The following is a 23,878-nucleotide window of genomic DNA, read 5'->3' as shown; positions in this document are numbered from 1 at the left end:
GTTCAAGTCGTGAGTTGACCAGGTTGTCGGCGAGGGAAGGGTAAGCGACCCATGGTGGAATATCCGTTCGATTTTAAAGAAATCATATTCTGACATTGTATTGTATTGACATTGTATTGTGACATTTTCCAAGAGTATTTTTTTTTTATTTCACTGTCTATATAAGGCTGGGACCAGCCCGTTGACATTGGGGAGTAGTTCCGCGGCAGATTTCCAATATAGGCTCACTTTAAAAGATGTCTACTCAGTTCTCATGAACCACATGAACCCGGTTTAGGCCACACCACCACCCACAAGTCAAAACATACCTGTCCAATCCAAGACCTTTTGTTAGTAAAAGTTAAACCAAATTCTAAAAAACGGGAGTTCTACATAGGCTATTAAATTTGACAATAGAAATCAGTTTTAAAAAACATAATGAGTTTAATAACATCACAAACGCTAATCTGAGAATACTAATACAGTAGGTAATATTATTATTTATGTCTTTAGTTGGAGTTGAAATTTAGTTATACCAATGAATACAACCCCCCCCCCTCCCCCCCAGATGAATAAGTTTTGTATTCATTGGTCATACTGACATTAAGTACATAAAAGCGTGAAACAGTTTACGCGTGTGTTGCTTACAATGTGCTATGTTTTACTAACGTTTACGAATTTGTGTGACTGCTTGTGTAAGTTTTCACACTTTTACACACTAAACACTTATATTACTGTGAAAGTGTTACCAACCCTGCATACCAAACCACACTGGGGGGTTTGTACTCCGTGGGCTGCAGATGTTAATTTACCAAGGACATTCACAACAATTACGAGTGTTTCCACCCCTCGCACCTCCAATGTTGCTTCCCTTTGTTCATTGAGGATCGGGATTGATCTAGTGATTTATTTTATTCACCCTGAAGTACAATAAGTTGTCGTGATTTTAGAAATAAATTGTTTGCTAAACATGGTTTTGAATTAATGATGGGTCAGTAACTAGACTGATTGTTCTTATTCAATCGCGGAGATTCGTAGCAGATTTGAGGTAGTGCACATTTATTTACATTGCAATATTATTTAGAATAAATAATATTGGACGTAAGAATTGAGATTTCTGTGAGACACATCAGAGTCTCAGCTAGTATAAATCCCAGCAAGTTTCAGTTGTGAGATAGTCTGTGGTTCCAAGCCCCACTCTAGGCTTTTGATAAACTAAAGAAAACAAAAATGATAGGATCCCAGGCCAGGTGGAATATTGCTAGACTGTCTTTGAAAGCTCGCTAAACCAACCTATAGACAAAAATAACACATTACTTAACATTAACAACTTGGTTTATCTTTGGTGTTGTTTTAGTGGTAAAAAATTACGTTTCTATACTCCCTATTTCTCCAAAACTAGACGCAAAAATGGGGTAAGCCACTTTTAACTCCGAACTTTTTTACATGTATCTGTAACTATGTGTCTGTCCCTATCGTCTAAAATGTAAATTTGTGTACCATATTGATTATAATAACTTACTATTTAAAATATTTGGACATATAAAATTGTAACAAAATTACCACATACACCAATATAAGATAGAATTTATATTATTTAAAGAATTTGTTGGATTTTGTGTGCAGCAAATTGACCCCTAAATATTTATTTTATAGGCATATTGGGTATCAATTTAAAGCTCTTATCCTGTAAATGTGCCTTTTGCTGGTTTGGACGATACAAAAATTGTTTGGTATTTTTCTCTCATATTCTACAGTACATAAGTGTTCGACAAAAATTTCATTCATGTAACGTTGAATGCGTAGAATTATTTACCAGTTAGGATTTGACTTTTGGCCGAAGCCCCGTGGGCGACCGGGCGGTATAAGAAGCGCCGCGGCGCCGCGTCCTCACACATTGCCACCCGACGCCGACGTCTACACGCGCTACAGCCACATCCGCGTCCCCGCACACACGAGGTACGTATATTTACACGCATCACACTACCAACCCCATCATACGTCCAACTAACTTCCTATGTGGGGTTGGGTACACATCAGGTACGTACTACCATAACGTAACAGACGTTAAGACAGTCCCAAAACATACCCTCCTTAACGACTTAGTACCACTGCGAACTGGTTACTTCACAAGTACTAAGTACAGTACATACAAAAATATGAACTTAAAAAACTCACGAAAGATCGTTAGGAAAGTCGTAAAACTATTCCACAATCACAATGTAATTAGTTTAATGTATATATTTGACAAGTTGCTATTTCAAACCTATTCAACATTGTTCGCAGTTTAACCTATTAACACCTATTAACAGTAGGTATAGTTTTTCTCAGTTACATTTTCCATGCTTTAACACTATTTATAAAAGGATACTTGAAGTAGGTAGTTGCCAGTTTGAAGAGTTAAACAGAAATGTTAAATTGTATTGTAATTCCAAACTTTAATTATTGTTACAAACTTATTTGATGTCCTGGATACTAAAATTTGGTAAAAACCTTATATCTAATTGGGATTATAGGCATTCTATGAAGTGAAGCATTCTAACAGTTTATGTCAGACACAATTATCAAGACGCGTCAGGTTGCGGCATAAAGTTAGTCCATAAACCGCATATTTCTGCATCACCTTGGTTGTTACCCAATTATTTTAATGAACAAATGCATTTGTAAATGCTTACAACATAAACATTTGGCAATTGATTACAGTGTACTATCGATTAAGAATAGTTAGCTGTCCATTCGACAAAAAGATTTAATTATAAACTAAACTAATTTGTAAAATAGCCGATAATACAACGTACAGGATGGTTACGTAATCTCTAACACATTCTTGTATTGACGAATAATTTTCATCACTAGGGCGTTAAGTGACTCTTTTTAGGGTTGAAAGACACGTTTTGCCCGAGTGATGAACTATATATTTCGTCATATCGCATTAAGTAACCAACTAAGCTAGAAAATGAAAATGCTTTTCAGGTAAAGATAACTTCTCAAAACTACTTCCAGCTTGTTTTCAAATCTGCTAATGTAAATAAGCAGCTGTTCAGTAAGTAATTCAATAATTGCATCTATTACGATTGTGTAAATTAATAACATGTACGATGCTGATCAAGAAGTTATTTACCATCAAGATGTGGAACTATTGACAAGAATGCAAGAATTAGTCAAAACCTAACCTAATAAATCAATTGATAAATAATTTTGATCCATGCGATTGCTTATAATCGAAATTTTTAACTGGTAACAACAGCTGACTTTAAATCCCTAGCGCCTAAAGAGGCTTTTTACTCACTTGGAAGTCAAAATACTACTTTAGACCCGAACCGCATATTAAAAACTTGACAAACAACAAACTTGACAAACAACATGACAAAACACAGTTTATGAATAGACAGCAAACAAAGTTAACGGTAATCAACTATTCATGTAGCTTACAGTAATTTTTGTATATAATGCCAGAAAGTCCTAAAGTTAGTGGAACCGTTTCAAAGGTGGTAGGCTACCTAAACTACTGCAAAATTGACTGATAACCTTAAGATGCACAGGTGGCGAAAGATATACTACGCTGCATAGGAAAATTTCGTGTCCTTTACTTCAGTACATCATTTTCCAGCCAATTAACAAAATAGTAAGTAGTCTAACAAATGTATGTCTAACAATGTAAAAATCATGCAAGCTCTTTACTTCATTTAAATTACGTGAAAATAATAACTAAACTCTCTTAAATATTGAAACGACATAGTAACAATATACAGTAATTACACGTCTTGTATACACCTCAACACTCACTTGTAGGTATGCTATACTTGTAGTGGCATACATACAGTCTTGCGAAATTAAAATTCTTCTCAAATTTGAGTTTCGGGATACTAAATCATAATGTATAGCAGTAAACATTTGGTAATAAAAAAACATATATACTTAAAATTTAAAAAAAAATGCTAAACCTTACTACGGTTAAAAATTTTACCGTAGTGTTCGATTAAACTTACAGATGTATTTTGTGTATCAAAAATGTTCTTTTGGTGAAACTCTTAGTCAAAGTGCTTGATGTTTAATTACCGATGAAAAGTTTAACCATTTTAAAAGAGCATACTTCAATTTATCCTTTTTGTGTTCAATTTCAATGAAACTCAGATCCTTTCTCTTTCATCATAGGTTTTATGATCTTAAATAGTTACGATTGTAAAGCGATTGAACAAACATTATATTCAACAAACCTGCGTATGCCTTTTGGTAACATAAATAAATTGTCGAATCTTCCAATAATGATGAAAGTGAAGTAGTTATAAAATCACATCCGGCAACTCTAGCGCTACAGAGCTCGCAATGCAACTACTAAAACATATTACGATTTTATATTTCGGTTTTGAAGATAGTCTACCAGTAAAGACAATGTAAAACCGAGTTTGTTATACGAATTAAAACATTTTAAACTTCAAGTCTATAAGGCCAACATAATATTAAAATAATTCTAGATATTTATAAGTTATATTAGGGATATAGCTTATAAATAAGTCTAGATATTGAAGGATATAGCTTATACTGTATACCTGTGATTGCCGTGCATATTCAAATCTATTGAACTATCTCTATAATAAAGTAGCTTATGTAATGTATTGTATGTAGCATATGAATGTTAGTAGTATATGTGTATCAATTCTATGAATCTTACTACCACTTCGACGCTATAACCGCAAGTAAAATACAGAGATGCCAAGCGGCGCTGCTGATGATAACTGTATTCAGATCGTTACTATGGCTTGTTCATGTGACTGAGGGGCACAATTAACACATCAATACATGGAAACTAGGCCAATCAAACAACAAGAATTTTTTGAACGGTAAAATAATTTGCCTGTGTTTAAGTGACCCATGTTTGTTATTGTGCTTGGACTTTTACAAGTTCAGTGTTTTTTGTTTTAGTATAATGTAAATGCTTAAGTCAGGAGTTTCGTCTAGTTAAAAATGAATCTGTGTCATGCTGAAGTTTACTGGGCTTAATCTTGAAGGAAGGGTAAAAATGGTTCTAATAACAGTTGAAACATATATCTACACTTGTACTGTTTTTACAAGATACTTTAATACCTTACTTTGAAATGGCGACCATTCAAATGTAGGTATTGTAAGCCAAGTATGAATGGAGATGATAGTAGGATGATTGGCACAATGGTAATGGTACTGGATAAACTAATACATACACAGTAATCTACTGGATAAAGATGGTACCATTACAATCTTTTATATATAGATACTTTCTGTCTTCATAAAACAGTATTTTAGTGTAAATACCGAGTGTAGGCCGAGATGACATTGAACGAGAGTTTCTTTGAAATTATTAAATTAAATTAATTATATTTTATAAGTATAGATGACTAATCTACTCCTTAAACAGTAAATCAATGTAGTTGTATAGTTGCAAACATTTTATAATAGGGAAACTGTGTCAGTAATTATTGACACATACTTTCTCCTATTAGCTAGTCAATAAACCTTATCATGGGTAAACGATGGTAGTAACCGTAATATTTTGGGGAGCGAGCTGGTTTTGTTTATTTATTGTTTATTTTGATATTACAAAAATTTTTTTTCATTAAAATAAAATGTTAAACATTATTAAATTAAATAAATTTTACCTATGTTAAATTAATTAACATATAATTAACCATTGAACATTACAAGATGGTCTTAAACATTATAAAAACATCATTGCATTAGTCCTAAAACAACAACAAAATACTTAAGTAACTGAACGTACATAAGGTACTGAAGGTACATAAGGTCTTGTTTTTATTTTAGTTACTCATCCTTAATTTTGATTTTTTACAAAATGGGTATTGTTTATTACTGCATTGTTAAATCCTCATGAAAACGTATGAGCTCATTTGATACGTATGGTTCCTTTCAATGTCCACGAATGCATTTCTAATTAAAATATTTAAATAACCAACCTTTGAAATTTGAAATCTGAATAGCAAAACACATTTTGAATCTAATAAAACGATAACAAAATGTTAAAAATACATTTACTGCCACCAAAATAAAAAATAATCTGTTGAAATTACAATGTTGCGTTTAAAAGTACAATGTTCCGTTTAAAAGTATACATTGTTGTGTTAATTAAGTGAAACAAAGTGGTTCTCACACTACTATCTACCATAAACCATAGAGTTTATAGTCAGTGCTAGTGTAGGTAGGACGTTGGCCATGCTTCTAAAATACTTTTGAGCATCTCAAGTTCTCAACTGATTTTTTTAATGCAAATAAAAAAACAAAATTGTTCAAATAGAGTAATAATTAGAATAGATTAGTAATTTTTAATAAAAAGTAAATATTAACTAAGAGAGCTCACCCCCTGGGCGAAAACTCGACCAAAAGTATGTATTGTGGAAACTTCTCTATTTTCACCCCACGCTGAAAATAAAACATGTGATTGGAATGTCTGCGATTTGTTTTGATTTTCTGTTTATATTTTGTTGTTATTTTGTCACCAGAATGGCAACCCATAAGACCCTGTTATTTTTTTAATTTCAAATTCATTTTTCCGCTTATTTTGGAGCCTATTTTAATTTATAAAAGGATTTTGCACATCAACAGGAAAATATCTTTAATTTGGTACCAACCACGTGTAATTCGGTCTAGTATGGTCTAGCTGTCACAAGTTTTGCAAAAGTTTCTTAGTATATAAGATATACAAGATTTACTACTCTTCAAGTATTTGTTTTAAATACTGCAGTGAACGGTGGATAAAACATTGATAATATTGACTATATTGCGAAAAATTTATTAAATTAGAATAACTTTTTTTTAATGACATTCTCTACTCACAAAAAAGAAATCCTAACATTTTGCCGAAAAGAACATTATCCAATGTGCATTAATAGCCCAAGATGCATGGAGTAAGTGCCTTTTACTCCACACATCTTGTTAATAGCCCAGCCACTGAGTGTTTTAATATTGTTTGTATGTGTAAGCATAGATGAAGTAATATATCTATGGTGTAGGGATACCTTTCAGATCATTATAAAAGATGTTGATCATTCTGGAAATAAATATTTTCCTCCGAAGCAGCTGGCGGATGGAGACACGAGTTTCTGTTTGGGCAGTTCACTTATTTAATTAGTCGCGTATGGGAAACCATTTTTAACAATGTCAATTCCGACGATGCGTTAGTTGGTCCAATTTGCCTTTTTATTGACAGACATGTCGTTTGTAAATTATGAAGTGAACCAAATCATTTTAATAATCAGTACGGCATGGTCAAGTTGTAGGCATCGTAGATATGTTTTCATTGTTCAACACGAGTCACGTCAAAAAGACCCAACAACTCGGCTGAGAGATGATTGCTTCAGTAGATAACTGTTATTAAAATCTTTATGTAACTATCAAGAATACTTATACAACTAACTTGCTAATCCAAGAACAGCTATAAATGTCAAAAGTACTGTATTTCTCTCACCCCTCTAAAAACAAAATATAGATAAAATAAAACATAATGAAAATATAAGTATTCCTAACTCATTTTCCTATAGTAGAACTAAATTCTCTAAGCTTAGGTTGTTCCTTTCTTTTATAATCTAAAAGCTTATTGGTTTAGGTACCTTCTTTCGTCCAGTTAAAATAAGGTCGTTTTTCTGCGACTTAGGTTTTCTCTAATTGCTGTGCTATTGTATAAATACCGTGCAAATAGTATAAATACAAATAAATAAACATTAAACGATCGGTATTTACAAAACAAAGATGCCCATACGTGACTTTACTGGCCGCGACGGGTGACATCCGAGCCACAACTCAATCGTATTCGTGTTTTTGTGATGTGGACAATTTCGCACTGCAGACTGAGTTCCTAATCAGTTTAGAGGTATTTCTTCATCGCATGATAAAAAAAAAATAATGACACTTCTTTTATTTTTAATATTTTTTAAATAGAATTATTATAAAGTCTCTGCTATAGAAAGCACAGACAAGGGAACAGCTATCTGGAATAACAATGACTTTCCTTTTCTGTGGTTTTAAATATAAGCTTTAGTGCTCACTGCTTTACACAAAACCAAAGTTTATAAAACAATAAATCAACAAGACTATTGCTCACATAGGTGATTATAACTTTTAGCACCTAACATTAGCACAAACAAGCAATTTACATGGCAAGTCAATGAGAAGATGAGGTACAGGTCTGTTCGGAGATGAGTGGAGCTGAGTGAATAATTAGCCAAGTTGTAGTCTCACTATCACCCACTCCCAGGGTAATGGATGGTATGGAAAACAAATGATGTTTCTCTTATAGATAAGTAACTTTTGACAAATTGTCATTTTATTTTGCATATTATGATAAAACTATTCTCAACTTTGACACATTTCGATGCAGTATTGCAATTTTATTATATCTTTACAAACTTCAGATTCAAAAGGTAATATGTGCTACATTTTAAAAAAGCAGTTCAAATAAATTATGTGTGTAGATATGATCAACACAACCAATAGGATTAAGGGTTTTGTTCTTCCCAGCCCTCCTTTAGAAGATGACTCTGAGAAAGCTTTGTCTGTTTGTATACACACCTCGGACTAAACTTGAGCTAACTTTGATGCACTTAAACAAACTTTAGTCCAGGTTTGAACTAGTTACTCGTGATATGAATTGATAAGAACATAATTGAGTAGTTCATTATTTGCTACCCATTTATTTCTAAAGTTTATAAAAATCAAACTACTGCAAGTATAAACAAAAATGTAAATATATTTTTTGTATTTTTGAGGGCTTTGGCAGTTTTCTATTGATCTACTAGCAATCATTTTTTAATGAATATTTTAAATGTTTACTAAAACGTGTTCTGAAATCTATATATTAATTTGAAACTGTTTTTCTTTGTGACAGCTATTTTGAGAGAACGGGTGGGTGTAGAAATTCGGTAGAGGTGTCCAAAGAAAGGTCTTGGTCTGTAGATGAGCCATCAAAAGAGAAACATGGTGAATTCCCTCGGGGCTCTGCCCCAGTGGCCTTTAAATTCCCATCCCATGTTATTCTTATGGAGGAAAACGGGGTTTTTGTCACAGCTAATTTGAGAGAACGGCTGTGCGTAAAAACTTGGTAGGGGTGTCTAAAGAAAGGTATTGGTCTGTAGGTGAGCCCTCAAAAGAGAAACGAGGTAAATTTCCTTGGGGCTCTGCCCCAGAGGCCTTTAAAGTTCACTCTGCAATTTTGTTTAAATTACGACCATATGGATAATTTTACACTACTTTTAATGAACCAGCTGTTAATATTAAAATTGTATTCAAAGGTCTACTGAAACTGTCAAAAATAAATGTTTACATTATTATTTATGATTTAAATTGATTCTCCACTGCATGGCAAGTTTTTTTATAGTTTCAACAAAATGATGAATTTATTATACGTTTTAAATGTTTTGTTCAAAAATCTATGCTTTATTGCTCTTAGAAAATTTTAAATTATGAAATAAGTGTGGCATATCAATTTCGAAGGAATATATCATTATTCCTTATCGGGTTAGCTTATATATATTGTAAGGTTGGCACTTGCCTTTTTTTGCCTACTTTCAATCACCATTTATTTTTTAATTCAAGAAAGAACACCAGAAATTCATTTATTGGTATAAAAGTTTTCGATAATCGGGTTGAAAATTGTTTCATAGATGAGTACGTTGAGGATGAGAGCTGTGTTCAAGTTTTGTAATAGACTAACTATGATGATTTTCCTAAAGCAGATGGAATTAGTTGTTAGTAATAAATATTGACTCTTTCCATAACATGATAGACTAATTATATGAACTCATTCTCCCATATAGTGAAAGTGGCTTTGACATGAAATAAACTCATGAACAAACAATTATAAGACTCCTAAAAAACCTTTTGGGCAACCTAAAGCCGATAAAAAGGTAAGAAATATTGTGTTAAATGAATTCATCAATAACGTTTTTAGGGAATACAATCGTCATACTTATTATTATGCTTATCCCCCCTTCATTTAACTAAGATTTTAATGACTTCACTCTATCTATCGCAGTTAGCTGAATTTACATAAAACCTCAAGATTGACCGTCGATTTCGACGGGGTTCCACTAGTAATAAAATAATAAAAAAATAATAATAAAAAACAGTATGAGTTCAAGACCGTAAAAAAGTCACAGTCTACAACCATAATAGGTATTATTTAACACTTAAACCAACCACGTGTATCAATGTGTGGATGCTACGATGAACGTTTTCTGTCCAGTAGAATATTTAGCTCATCAAACACCTCAACACGTTTTAATTTATTTGCATAGCTAACAAACCGTTTAGTACATTTACAAGTGTTATAGAATGCATCGTACAGTGTCTACATGAGTGCTAAGATACAAGTGTTCTATAAGTGTTTTTTTTTTATTCAAGTGTTTTTGTAATGCAATTTCCCAACCTAGTTTCTACAGTATGTATCTCCATCTAGTTGATGTTTTCATATCGGCTCGGGGTAATGTTTTGCTATCACTTTGGCATAACACTAGCAACGTTTTACTTTCAGGTGATATTTTCAGAACTCTGATACATGTCTTGGGAACAAGAACACTATAAACTTAACGTTATTTGAATAGGGAATAAAAATATGTCATGTTTATGGAAATATATGAGTAATAATACCACCAGACAAATTGAAATTGACTTAGCTGGTTTGCTGCGACGGGGGTATTTTATTTGTATTTAATAACGACAAAAAATGAGCTGTACGTGGATAAAACTAATTTTTACATGTAAAATGTTAAAAATAAAAAACTTGTTTTTATCAAATCTAGGTGGTTATCAATTCATGAAAAAGATTAACAGTATAAGATTGTAAATGCAGAGTATATTTCGTTTGTCCAACGTTCAGGTACGCATGTCATTATTTATCCCGTTGCCACAATAATACAGCTTGGCAAAATATACTCCCACTAACTTTAATTGACTTGTTGCCAGGACATTTTTTGAGTATATGATTATTTTTTAGCTGTCACATACCAGAACATAATATAGCACAACAACAACAACAAAAACAACAAAAAACAATAAATATGGACAAAATATAAATTGCAACTACTAATCAAAATTAAGGTGTCTTTTATAAAACTCCATAAAATTTACCGACGCTCTAGTAAGCCTCGTGCGTCAATATTTTTTCTATAGTTTAAAAAGTGCCACTTCTTCTAACTAAGTTATTATAGTTCCAGAAATAACTGTTACGTTTTTTAGACTACTTAGTATTAATATAATCAACTGGTAGTATATCACATTGCTCACTATATGACAAATTACGTCTTTTTAAATGAATAAGTGTTTTTACAAATATGTCTTCAAGAATCATTATTACCTCCATCAAAATATCCGGTGCACTGATTTCGAGCAAACACTGAAGCGGCAGTAATGGGATCGCTAATCCTGTGGTGATTTTGAGCATGGAACCTATAGGTCTCGGAGGACAATACATCATTGATGAAACAGTTATAGTCTATAACCGTTTCCGTATCAACCTAGGCTGTTATCCTGAGTTTTATGAGAATTATTTTAAATATATTTTTGCGGAAACACGAATAAGATAAAATACCCCCGTTGCAGCAAACCTGCAGACTAAGCGAATTTCGATTTGCCTGATTATATTTCCACTGAAATGTCTTCTTAAAAATGTTAGAAGATTACACTATTGAACGGTTTGGAATTTTGTGATGGCTTTTCACTTACAGTAAAACTACTCAACATGTTATTTCATTATACCTTAAAATCTATCATTGAGTTTGGATCCTAGGTAAGTTTTCACAGACTGAGTTAACATAAACGTACTATTATAAGTTAAGTAGGCCAGTAGGCCTAATCAGTTCAATTTAGTTTCTGAATTAAATGGTGGGTGTGAAACCATTTTTAATGCATTTAAAAACACCCAACATTGTCTCTTTTGCATACTGACCCCGTTGGCTGTTGCAAGGCGGGTATAGTGGCTAGATTGGTATCAATGTCTAAACCAAAATTTATTCGAACGAGTTCGTGAACCAGCATGATCGGGCCATAAGAATGGGGAATTATGGTAGTTTATGGGGTAAAATTGAAACCCATTTTTGACCCTCAAAACTTATAGTTTCCCAATTATTTCTCTCTTCACAATTTTCTCATAAAACAAATAATTTAGTATAATGGAAGTGTTTTTGTACAGTTAAAAATTTAAATTTTTCAAATTTATAATGGATTCAAATATTTCAATTCGTACGATGAAAATTCAAAACACCGTAAATCTAAAACTGCCAAGTTATTCATATGCAGAATAAGTCAACTGTTGTAGTTTGCTTGTTTATGGATATATTAGAACACATTTGGAAAGTTGGTTTATTTCATCCTAAGGTATTAGTATTTAACAAAAAAATTTCCACATTACCTTTCCCGTGCAAATGAAAGAAGGTCAAAGCAAAGGAAGGACACCCTTGTACGGAAAAAGTGTATTGATGTGAAACTGAAACAACTGAGGGACTCAGAAATTAGTTTGTTAACTTTTGTCAAGTGTGTAGGCAACAAGACCAGGAAATAAATGTGGTAGTTCGATTTGAATGTTTTCTCATCTTCCCCTGTTTAATCATCCTTAAAAGTTCTAGGAAGGTCAAATGCTCGAAATCACCAAAGGACTAGGGAACCCATTATTGCCGCTTCAGTGCAATGCTCAGTTTCACAATTTTTTGGGGTTTCGTGCTCGAAATCAGTGCGCCCAAAATATCATAACTCACAATTTTTTTTAAGAGGTTGGCGGCCTCTTTTAACCTTGCATTTGCCCGTCCACATAGACTACATACAGATCTGTGCGTGGAACGTATCCAGCAAAGCAAGCGGTGAGCCGGTACAGTACAAAGGTGAACTGTACTGATAAAAGTTAGTGGCAGTGACCGGGATCCGAACCCACGACACTTCTGCCTTGGACCCAAAGTCCGCGACGCTACCGACTGAACCACCGACTCACCTCATTAGATTAATAAAATTAGATCAAAATTAAATTAATCAAATTAGATCATCTCTCATTAAACTGAGCCACTGAGCCACCGACTCACCTCATTAAGGGTGCGCTCTACCCGTCTGGCGCGCGCAAATGTAAGGGTTTTAGTTCTTCCTGATTGTAGCCCCAATTGTGAACCGATTTAAAAGATCTTGGTGTCATATTTTCCGTCAAATGTTATTGTAGGTTTCCCGTTTTTTTAAATTTTGATAATTTAAAAAATTTTGGGCTCAAAGGTTGGTGAAAAATGTAAAAAGAGGCGTTCTTTATCATGAGTTTTAATACATAAAAATAATTTTTAGAGAAAAAATAAAAAACGGGAGACGTGCAATAGATTCTTAAAAACAAGAATCTGGAATTAGTTTACTAAAAAGTTGAATGCTAACTATGTAATCAAGCAGACTCGAAAGGCTTGCAAGCGCTCTTCAAGGCGCCGTGCAGTGGCGCGGCCATGCGGCCAACGGCTCAACCTGTCGTCGGCTCTCCCACCACAGCCATCGATCGATATTTCCCCTCCTCTCGGTTGATTCTATTCTATCTTTGCGTCGTCGCCGTTTTTACGCATACTAGTGTCCCTGCAGCTCGGATTAATTGTCACAAAAAACCTGCTTGCGTATTAAATAAGTAAATAGATGAGTATACTGTCCTCTTTGTAAACAGTTATACTCAGCCAACGCAACTTGCTTGCACAGATTCAGCTTTAATACTTTACCAAAATATAAGTTTGTTTATTAACGTCGGGTATGAGATTGCTCTAATAACAACCATAATAAAGAGTTTTTTTTAGAAAACCAGTACTCAATAGTACTGTTTTATTAAAACAGCATTTTTAAATTTTTGTAATTAACCCCTCCAAGTTGGGGACTTGAATCTGATACCTCAAATGTTCTAGCTAGACTATTGACCACTCAGCCATTCAACTTCAAGTTAAAAACCACTACAAGTCATAACTCGGATCTACAAATAAAATACCCTGTCGCAGCAAAACTATTCACAAAGCAAATTTCAACTTGTATGATTAAAGTATTTTTACTAAAATACTTCCAGAAATAAGACAAACTTATTCCTATTTAAATAACATTAGATTTAACGAGTGCTTAGGTGTGCTGCTACGGGGAAGGTAAAAAGTGTTTCTTGACCATACGTCAGTATACTGAAATTAATGAATTTGCCAAATTTTATCAACATACAGTGTATCCATAAACAAGTAAATTAAAACGGTTATAATTTTCTCCATAAGAATAACATGGTAATTTTTAACAACACTTTTTTCAATTTTCTTCCTGACCGTAGGCATACAACAGCGCTTCAATATACTAAATTACTCTGCACCGAGGGGTTTTAAGTGGCTAAGGCCTTATACTGCTCTACTAGGCTACAACCTCAAAATCCCATCCCCATCCCCAAAACCATGGCGCAGAGCCGTCTGCGCATGCGCGCGCGCGGGAAGATGACAACTGAGGCGACTACCTAGGCGACTACCACGACCACGTGTTTCTCACTCGCTTGCACACTTGCACTGATTTTCACCGTGTTTTGAGTGTTTTGGTCTTTATTGTCATTTCTCGTGTGCTTCAAGATGCCCAATCCTAGGACAAGAAAAAAGAAAAAACTTAATTTAAGTGCCAGAAGGTTGAAGAACAAGGGGAGTGAAAGTTTACATCGTTGGCGGGAATTACAGAAAAATAAGGACGAGAATAGGTAACGTATGATGAGAGTTATTTAAGTTAGAAGTACATAATATTATTGTAGAATTAAATACCCAAATATTACTTATTACTTATTTGTTGGTACTGGGGTAGGCTACTACAATCAAGTAAGGATAGGCCTACAGGTTTTTTTTTATTCCTACTACTGCTGTATGAGGAAAGTGTGAGTAAAGATCACAGTAAGCATAAATTCATTGATATTATAGCCACTTTACAGCTAACTGGCTGAGTAGCCTAAAACATTGCTAAAATATAGAGATCTACATAAACTGCTAGGTAAGTACAGACAGGTAATTATTAGTTGTCTATTAGTAAACTATTTTGTATAGACTCCGCCTCATTTTCACCTGAGGTTCTTTAGTGCTTTTTTCTAAGTAGCAATGTAGGTTTTCCTACAGTTTGTGGTTAGGAAAAATAGTTATACTTGTATAAAAAAATAGTTATAAAAATAGTTATAAATAAAAATATAAATGCCTCAAATTCAATTTCATTGTTTTGTATTATAAAAACTAACATAACCTAACCGAAACAAACTTGCTGATAATTAAATAATATAACAAAAGTTTAGTAACAGAAAAAATAATTCTGTTTATTAAATAAAAATAAAAATAAAAAAATAAATAATTAGGTTGGCTTACTACTAATTTTGTGTAAATGGTAGGTATTTTTCAAAGTTATCTTAATTTCAAGTTTTATTTTTTTTTTATACATTTTCACACAAACTAAAAAATCTTATTTCATATTTCAGCATGATCACTCCTAGTAATAATTCACCCGAAACTGAACAAAATGAGATCCATTGCAGTACTCCGAAGAATAAAGAAGCAAATGAAGCATTGGATGACAATGTCACTCCTATGGACATTTCAAGTGACAGTGATGATGATTGGCTGGCTGGAATTGAACTAATCCCTGCTGGAATAGAAGAGTCCAGGTACATTGTTCTAAAATGATGTTTTCCTCTAAAATAATTTTTTGCCCTTCATCAATTAGTTTAAGAAATATATATATATCAATAAAATACGACTCTCTTCCACAAACAGAGGTATTCCTTCTTTGTGGAAGATATTTTGCTAATTTAAATCATGTTCATATTTTTATGCTTATATTAAGTTAATATACCTATTACTACAAAACTAAACAATATTGTCAAGATTTTTGTATGGGACTAATATGATGTAATTTGTAAATATTTTGGCGGAATAAACGCTATTTTGATTTGATTAGACATTCAGACATAACCAGTGATTTATAATATAATTGACATTTAATTTAATCTAAATTCATTAAACTGTGATTATTAACGTTTCTTACAATAATTAATGGGTTGTAATCATTGACAATAGATTAACGTTTGGTTGCAGAAATGAAGATAACGACGATGTAAGTTCCAAAGAAATACCTTTATGTGGAAGAAGAATAGTTAACGTTCCCCACTTCATAAAATCATTGCAATCACTTGAAAATCATGAACCATTCAATTGCAAGTTTTCGGACATGTGTTTGATTAAAGATAGACAAATTGGCCTAATTGATGAGTTGACATTTGAATGCAAGCTTTGTCGAAAAATTGAAAAAATTTCGACAGACTTGTTACCTAATGCACAAAACGTTGTGAATCTCAATACTTTGATGGTAAGTACTGGTTATCAACACTTTTGTAGTAATGCAAATATAGCTTACATTAGCGCCGTGTTCGGTACGTCGTCGTGCATACCACGGCCTCCGCCGTTGACTACAGTTCTCGCAGCTAGTCTGGGCGCGCGGCCGCGCTAGGGCAGGGGGTGTAGAGGGGAGTGTTTATTGCACATTTCCAAAAACATTGGGCCCACACGGCACACTGGGGTTGTTCAGCGCCTCACTGCTGTCTTCATGGCTTTGGCGTGGGGGACGGTTAGTACACAAGGGTCCGCGCGCCCAGACTAGCTGCGACAACTGTACATGATCTCCGCCGAGCTCAAGACAGAAATTATTGATTTAAAAAAAGTGTTTTTTTTTTTTGTTAAATTGAAATATGTAGCATCGGATATTCATATTTGTTCGCAATAATCCCCAGTTTTGCAATAGGTTGACAAGTACATTGTCTGGACTATTGTAGCGCTCTTGAGTTTTATTTTCCAACACAGGTTTTTTTCTATCAGAAAAATACAAATTTTATATCCAAATGCCTTTTTATGTGCATGGCCAACTTTTTTAAGTCACCAAACACAAAGATGACTCATTAGGCCTTTTTTTAAATATTTTTCAGGTTGAAGGAATGACAAATATTGGTCAAGGGTACAATCAGCTGGAGGAGCTATGTTGCAATCTGGACATGCCATGTATGTCCATCCAGACTTACCACAAACACCAGCAGTTACTCTATCAAACAGTGCATGAATGCTCTTGGGAGAGTATGTCAGAAGCAGCTAAAGAGGAAGCTGAACTAGCAATAAAAGAAGGAAGAGTAGACGAGACCGGAATCCCAGAAATCACAGTAGTTGTTGACGGGGCATGGAGTAAGCGATCGTACAAAACCAACTACAATGCTCTCTCTGGACTAGTAAGGCTGATTTTACTTTTTTAAAATAATCAATGAGCAACATGGATGTTTAAAAGTGTTGAAATATCTTTGCTATTTCATTATAATATGACCCCATATATGCATTTGCTTTGGGGAGTCAAAATTATTTACCATAACTTATGTCTTACATTTCTGTTTTAACTTGTTAAGAAAACAGTTAAATTTAAATAATTAAAGTTATGTTACAACTATGGCTTTTACATAACTCTATTGATTTTATTGTTATATAAAATTTATAATTTTACTAATTACGGAACTAATTTTAATTCGTATAACCCGTCGATCTTCAATATATTTGCTATTACTTTAGAACTTGACTGATACTGTAATTTGAGATACATATATCATTTTTTTGGTAACATTTGAATAAATTTTCATCCTTGTCTTTTTTTATTTTTTAGGCTTGCATAATGGGGCTTAAAACAAAGAAAGTACTCTTTGTTGGCGTACGAAACTCGTACTGCTGCATTTGTTCTCGGGCCGAGTCCAAAAAAATTCAACCGGCAGATCATGTTTGCTACAAGAACTGGACAAAGTCGTCGACATCAATGGAGGCTGATATTATTGTAGAGGGCTTTAGAAAAAGTATTGAGATGTATAATTTGAAATACGTCAATGTAATAGGTAAGTAGATATGTAATAGCATAGACAAAAGAATTAAATAGACCGTCAGCTGTGCTGCGGTAGAGTTTGAGTTTTCTAACGGGCAATTTGTTTATAGTGGAGGTTTCATTCTTCTACATATTATTATTATCCTCCATAACATAAAACAACACTAACTCACTAACATTATTATCAATAATCATAAACCCAAACGTAATTTCACACCATTATGGTTTTGCTTATTCTATCAGTAATGGTTTCCTAAATTAAATATTGATATTGTTGACATGTTCGTGTAAATCAGTGTTGTGTTGTTTTAGGTGATGGTGACAGTAGTGTAATGTCCAAGCTGACTCAGTGTCAACCATATGGCCCAAGTACAACAATACGGAAAGTGGAGTGCACTAATCATCTCCTCCGAAATTATATTAGGAAAATACGGGAAGCCGGGGAACAGAAAAGAAACCAGTTCGGTCCGATCCCAGGAGAGCTGAGGGATAAAGTACTGGGAAGCTTGATGCGATTGCGCCATGCTGTAACTGGTGCTGTTAAACACCATAAAGGCAATGTATCACAGCTAGGGATCCACGAGAGTGTCAAAACGTTAAAATTTGATCTTCAAAATGGACCAAACCATGTCTTCGGCGACCACTCTAAATGCCAACCCTACTTCTGTAAACGCGCGAGTGTAGGTGAACCAAATTTGGTGGAACGTCTAAAATTCCATGGTGTCTGGCCTAACATCATGGCTGCTAACGCTTTTCTGTGTAATTTTGCATACAGCCTGCTCCAGTGTGTTACCTCCAACATTGTAGAAAGCTACAATGCCAAAGTTTGTAAGATGGTGGGAGGGAAGAGGGTCAACTTTGTGCAGAGGAACAGCTATTCTGCGAGGAGTGAGCTATCGGCGTTGTCGATGAATGAGGCCGAAGAGGTTCATCGCCGCATTCACAAAAGGTTGGCTCTTGGACATAGCCCTGGTGTTCACGCAAAGTTGCTCGCCTCAAGAAGGTGCAGGAAGAGGACAAGACCAAGAAAATCACTGTTTAAGGAAAAGAAAAATAAGAGGAATCTTGATTATCGTGCCGATAGAGATTACGGCGATGTTCCCGACTTGGACCTTGATGAACAGGAGCTGTGTCAAAGGAAAACTAGTTTCATGAAATCACTGGCTCTTGACTCAGAAAGCAGGGCCAAATTAGAATACGAGTCTCGTGGCCAGAGTTCAAGTGAGTTGTGGAAGCAGGAGAGGAAAAAAAGGCTTACGGCTTCAAACTTTGGAAGAATCTGTAAGATGAAACAAACGACTTCTTGCCAAAAGACTGTAGAGCAGCTCCTCTACAAAGAGTTCTCGGGAACAAATGCAACAAGGTATGGGTTGGAGAACGAGAGGACAGCCATTTCCGAGTTGGAGGATCTCCTGTGCATCAAGGTACAAGAGTGTGGGCTTTACGTGGATGAAAAGCTCCCATTTTTAGCAGCATCTCCTGATGGACTTGTTGATGATGAATACATAGTGGAGGTAGATTCATTTTAATTTATTTATTGGAAATTTATTTTGGATAATTTATATTGCATTTCTGTGGTGTGAGTTTGAAGGAAACTAAACTAAACCACAATATTCCAGCATACTTCTAACAAATGAGTAAAACAATTTAATATCGGGGTCAATTGATCTTAAATTCATGGTATTTCTAATTATTAAACCTAACATTCTGTACGGTTTTATCTCCTAGTATCAGTCCTACCAATATATCCAAAAAGAATAAATAATCGACCTTTTCAAAAATAGCACGTTTTATGTGACTGGAATTTTATGTAACTTTGTAAATTAATGAAATTAAAATATGTTTTAACCTTACATATTATATATTATGAATAACATTTTAGTAATTTTTCATTTTACACATGCTTTTAACCTTTTAAATTATATTACAGGTAAAATGCCCACCATCAGCCAAAGAGTTTTCACCAGTGGAGGCAGTAGAACGGAAAATTATAAAGTTCTGCACTAAAAATGAAGAAGGTGATTTGATCCTGAAAAGGCGGCACAGTTATTATTATCAAATCCAGGGACAACTACATATAACTGATAAAAAGTTCTGCTTCTTTGTAGTATGGACTCCCCATGGTTTGTCTGTGGAAAAGGTTGTGAAGGATGACGAGTTTTGGATGAAACATATGGAGTCTCAGCTGAGGACATTTTACAACAAATGTATTTTACCGGAACTGGTAGATCCAAGGTATCCTAGGGGACTTCCTATTAGGGACAGATTTTAAGCCGTCACCAGCCGTTAGGCCTACTGTGTTGGATTTTATTTTGTAATATTTATATAACATGAATGTACTCAGTATACTAGCTCTTTTTGTAATATTTATTTTTCATTATTAGCTTTGCAATATGCAATATTGTGTACAAATATATTTCTCGTCATTCTACTCTCGTTTTATAGTACCTTTGACTACGAATACAAGTATCCAATAGTCAATTATATTACCGAATTGTTGCCAAAGTCCTCTGGTAATACCAGATGTTTATTTCCAGATTTACTTTGTATACAAACAAGAGTAAAATTCAACATTTACTGTTCAATATTTATTAGTTACTATAATTACTTATGAATATTTAATTCATAACTAACTATTATACAGTATATATCCATATATAAAGTTTCTGGCATTTAATTATAACAATACACATTAAATAGTCATTACATTACGAAGGATGGGTAACTAAATTTACAAGCGTATGTTGTAGCGTATGTATGTAACAGGTTGCTATGACGTTTTTTGCGAGATAACATTAAAAAGGTAAACAAGACTCGCCACGTATGTTAGTCAACGAATCGTCTAAAAAGTACATTACCGTATAGGACACAGAAAAAGGGAAGAAAAATCATATTTATATTATTGAGCATGGATTTTTTCTTTATGTGATAAAAGATGCTATAAAAATGAAGTTTTCATATCACCATTGTCTTTTTTGTAAACATTAATTACATAATTATAATCCCCAAGAATGTGTGAGATACCGACTGATTCTGTGCCCATTACGGTGTAGCTACAGTTGGAATAGAGGTTAAATAATAATGAAAATCTTAAACATCAACAAAAGAAAATAAATAATTATAACAGTTGATTAAACAAAAAATTTAAGATTACTATAATTTAATGTAGTGATACTTTACAAAGTATAACTAAAGTATTTTATTTTTATTCAATAATGACAAACAAGACTCAATATTTAGGAATGTTTTACTTTTTACTGTATAATCTTATGGGAGCGATAGCGAACGTCACGTTGCTGCCAGTGAGTGTCGGTGGCAGGGCATGATGGAGGTTTGAGCAGAAGCAAAAGATATGCGGACGCGCGAATAACAACCTGGTTGCGCTTGCGCGTGTGTGCGTCGGGAGCTCCGCAGGGCACTGCACTGCCTAGCGGGGAGCGGCAGTCAACTCGCGAACCTCCTAGCTCCTCCCACCCCTTCCCCTCCAACTGGGTTGAACCGACACGGCGCAGTCTGGCGGACACTTCGAACATCGTTCTGAGATTTCCGAGCTGAGGTAGAGCCCACCCTTAAATTAATAAAATTATATCAAAATAAAATTAACCAAATTAGATCATTCATTAAATTAATTAAATTAGAAATTTAATTTTACCTATGTAGGGTTTTTTTCGTCCTCAAGATTCGTGTTTCGCTCATCCGGTCATTATTATTATTGTTAAGTATTGTTATAAATATCATCATCATTATTGTTATTACTATACCTTTGTCATCCCTATAAGGCTAGCTTACTTGTCCAATATCCTACTAAAGGTGCCAAGTAATCATGGTAATCCTATTTAACACATCGCAGGGCTATACTAGGGCTAGAGGCTAATACACTCGGTTTAAACTATGTTCAGGGCAATACCTAATCTGTTCAAACTATCGTCACTTCATAAAAGCACAAAAATGAGATTTTGGTGTTTTTTATTTGAAAATCATTAATGTACAAGATTTTTAATTAGTTATCATATAAGTCCTTGCAAATTGGATACCTAATGTATCACATACAATTTCCAAAAATGTTTTAAAAATCTATGAAAATACTTTAAAAAAAACAGGCTTTTTGTCAATTAATTGTTTTAATCTCACGGAAAACTTCCGCTGTCACCAGGTTCCTATGTTGTGGTTCTAAAGATGATGCATAATCTGTGAATAATTAAACTCTTTCACCTGATGTTGCTGATGTGCTTTGGTGCGGTGCAGTCGTAAATTTTCTAGTACGAAATGTTCACCAGGGTTGCGGAAAAATACGTGTCTCTTAACTATATATATTCTTTGGGAAAAACAGGGTGGAACGCCGTCCCTGCCCCACTACACCACTGGTGTTTATTCCTTTTGACCAAATATAAAAACAAGCTGTACTACAGTAATTTGCATTACAACTTAATTAATTTGTATCTCTTAAAGTTGAAGGGATAGTAAAACACAATCAAAGTTGTAATACAAATTATCACGAATACTAGAAAAATACCGGTCATTTCTAGTATTTGTGAAAAATCATATTAAATAAAGATTGCGACAAAAAATAAAATAGTTACTAAAAAGTAAAATAAAAAACAATATTTTGTTAAAAAAGTAAATACATATTTTTGAATATTGAATTTTTAAGTTTAAAAAAGGGCACCAGTTTTAATGGATGCTGATTACTCCCTTTATAAAACCTTCAAAATGCCTAAGACCTCAATTTAAAACTACATTAAAATTTGCTACTGTCTTTGTTAATCCTCGTGTTTGCAAGAGTAAATCAAAATCATCATACAATGGGTCCTGGGTTATGATAGTCACGAGCTATGGAGCACTGTACACTGTACCGGATTTCGAGCCAAGAACACTTAAATGCTACAGACAGCCATCCCCTTGAGCCAAGTCACAACAATACAATACAGAAAACTCATTGTTCTTATAGCATAACAATATCTAATATGTAGAACATACGATAGCTTAAAATTTTTAACTTGTTTTCAACTTTTCCATCACATATCTAACAGTTTTCATGTTATTTAATCTGATTTTCTTTACAATTTTGGTTCATAGATATTCTAAACAAAGATAATTTTAATTTTGAATATTTAATTCTATAATTTTAATTAGCAATTCTCGTTTTTATTGAAAATTGACTTTCGGCTGTTCAACGGTACAGTAATACATTTTATTACCATTATGTTCAGGAAAATCATAAACATTTTCTTAAAATAACATCAATTACGTTTTTTTACCCTAGACCCAAACGGATGAATGTTATATAGGCATATCCAATGTTCAATTTCAGTGATATTGTGATATGCCAAGAAAATTCAAAATACTTTCGCTTAAGTTTCTAAAGGATATTCTAAGTCAATCCCTTTAAAGTTAACCTAAGAAAAAAAACCTTTTTGCTATTGTACCCATAAGAGAATAATTTCTCTTTAAAAAATCAGTAATTATTACTGATTTTTTTAACCTGGCATGATATTAATATTTAAATAGCTTTCATACTTAAACACAAAACTATATTATTTAAAGAATTTCTTGGATTTTTGTGTGCAGAAAATCCACCCCTAGTAAATATATTTTTTAATAGGCATATTGGGCATCAATTTAAAGCTCTTATCCTCTAGATTTGCCTTTTGGGGGGTTTGGATGATATCCCGGAAAACCCCTTCGTCCTATAGGTTTTTAAAATTTCATAGTTTGTGCTGAATTCTGTTGTCAATCATCTGAGCTTTTTCGAGTTTACATTTCTATACACCAATACAGATGGCCATGATACAATTTTGCTTACATCCATACGAAAATGGGGTTAACCGTAGTTGGTGATGATTTAGTGAATTCAAGTAAAATGTTGTAACGTTATTTGTATAAAATGCAAATAATAAAATGACTCAGTTAGATTTTGTGTTTTCATTGTAGTAGTTATCAACTTTATCAACCTTTATCAACTACTGTATATATCAAACATATAACGAATTTTGAGGTCACGAAGTTACTCATCTGGCTG

The sequence above is a fragment of the Macrosteles quadrilineatus genome, unplaced genomic scaffold (genome assembly GCF_028750875.1).
Source record: "Macrosteles quadrilineatus isolate MER2022 unplaced genomic scaffold, UCM_ALF_1.0 Scaffold_2__2_contigs__length_208266976, whole genome shotgun sequence".
NCBI lineage: Eukaryota > Metazoa > Arthropoda > Insecta > Hemiptera > Cicadellidae > Macrosteles > Macrosteles quadrilineatus.
Note: the sequence above shows the minus strand (reverse complement) of the source record.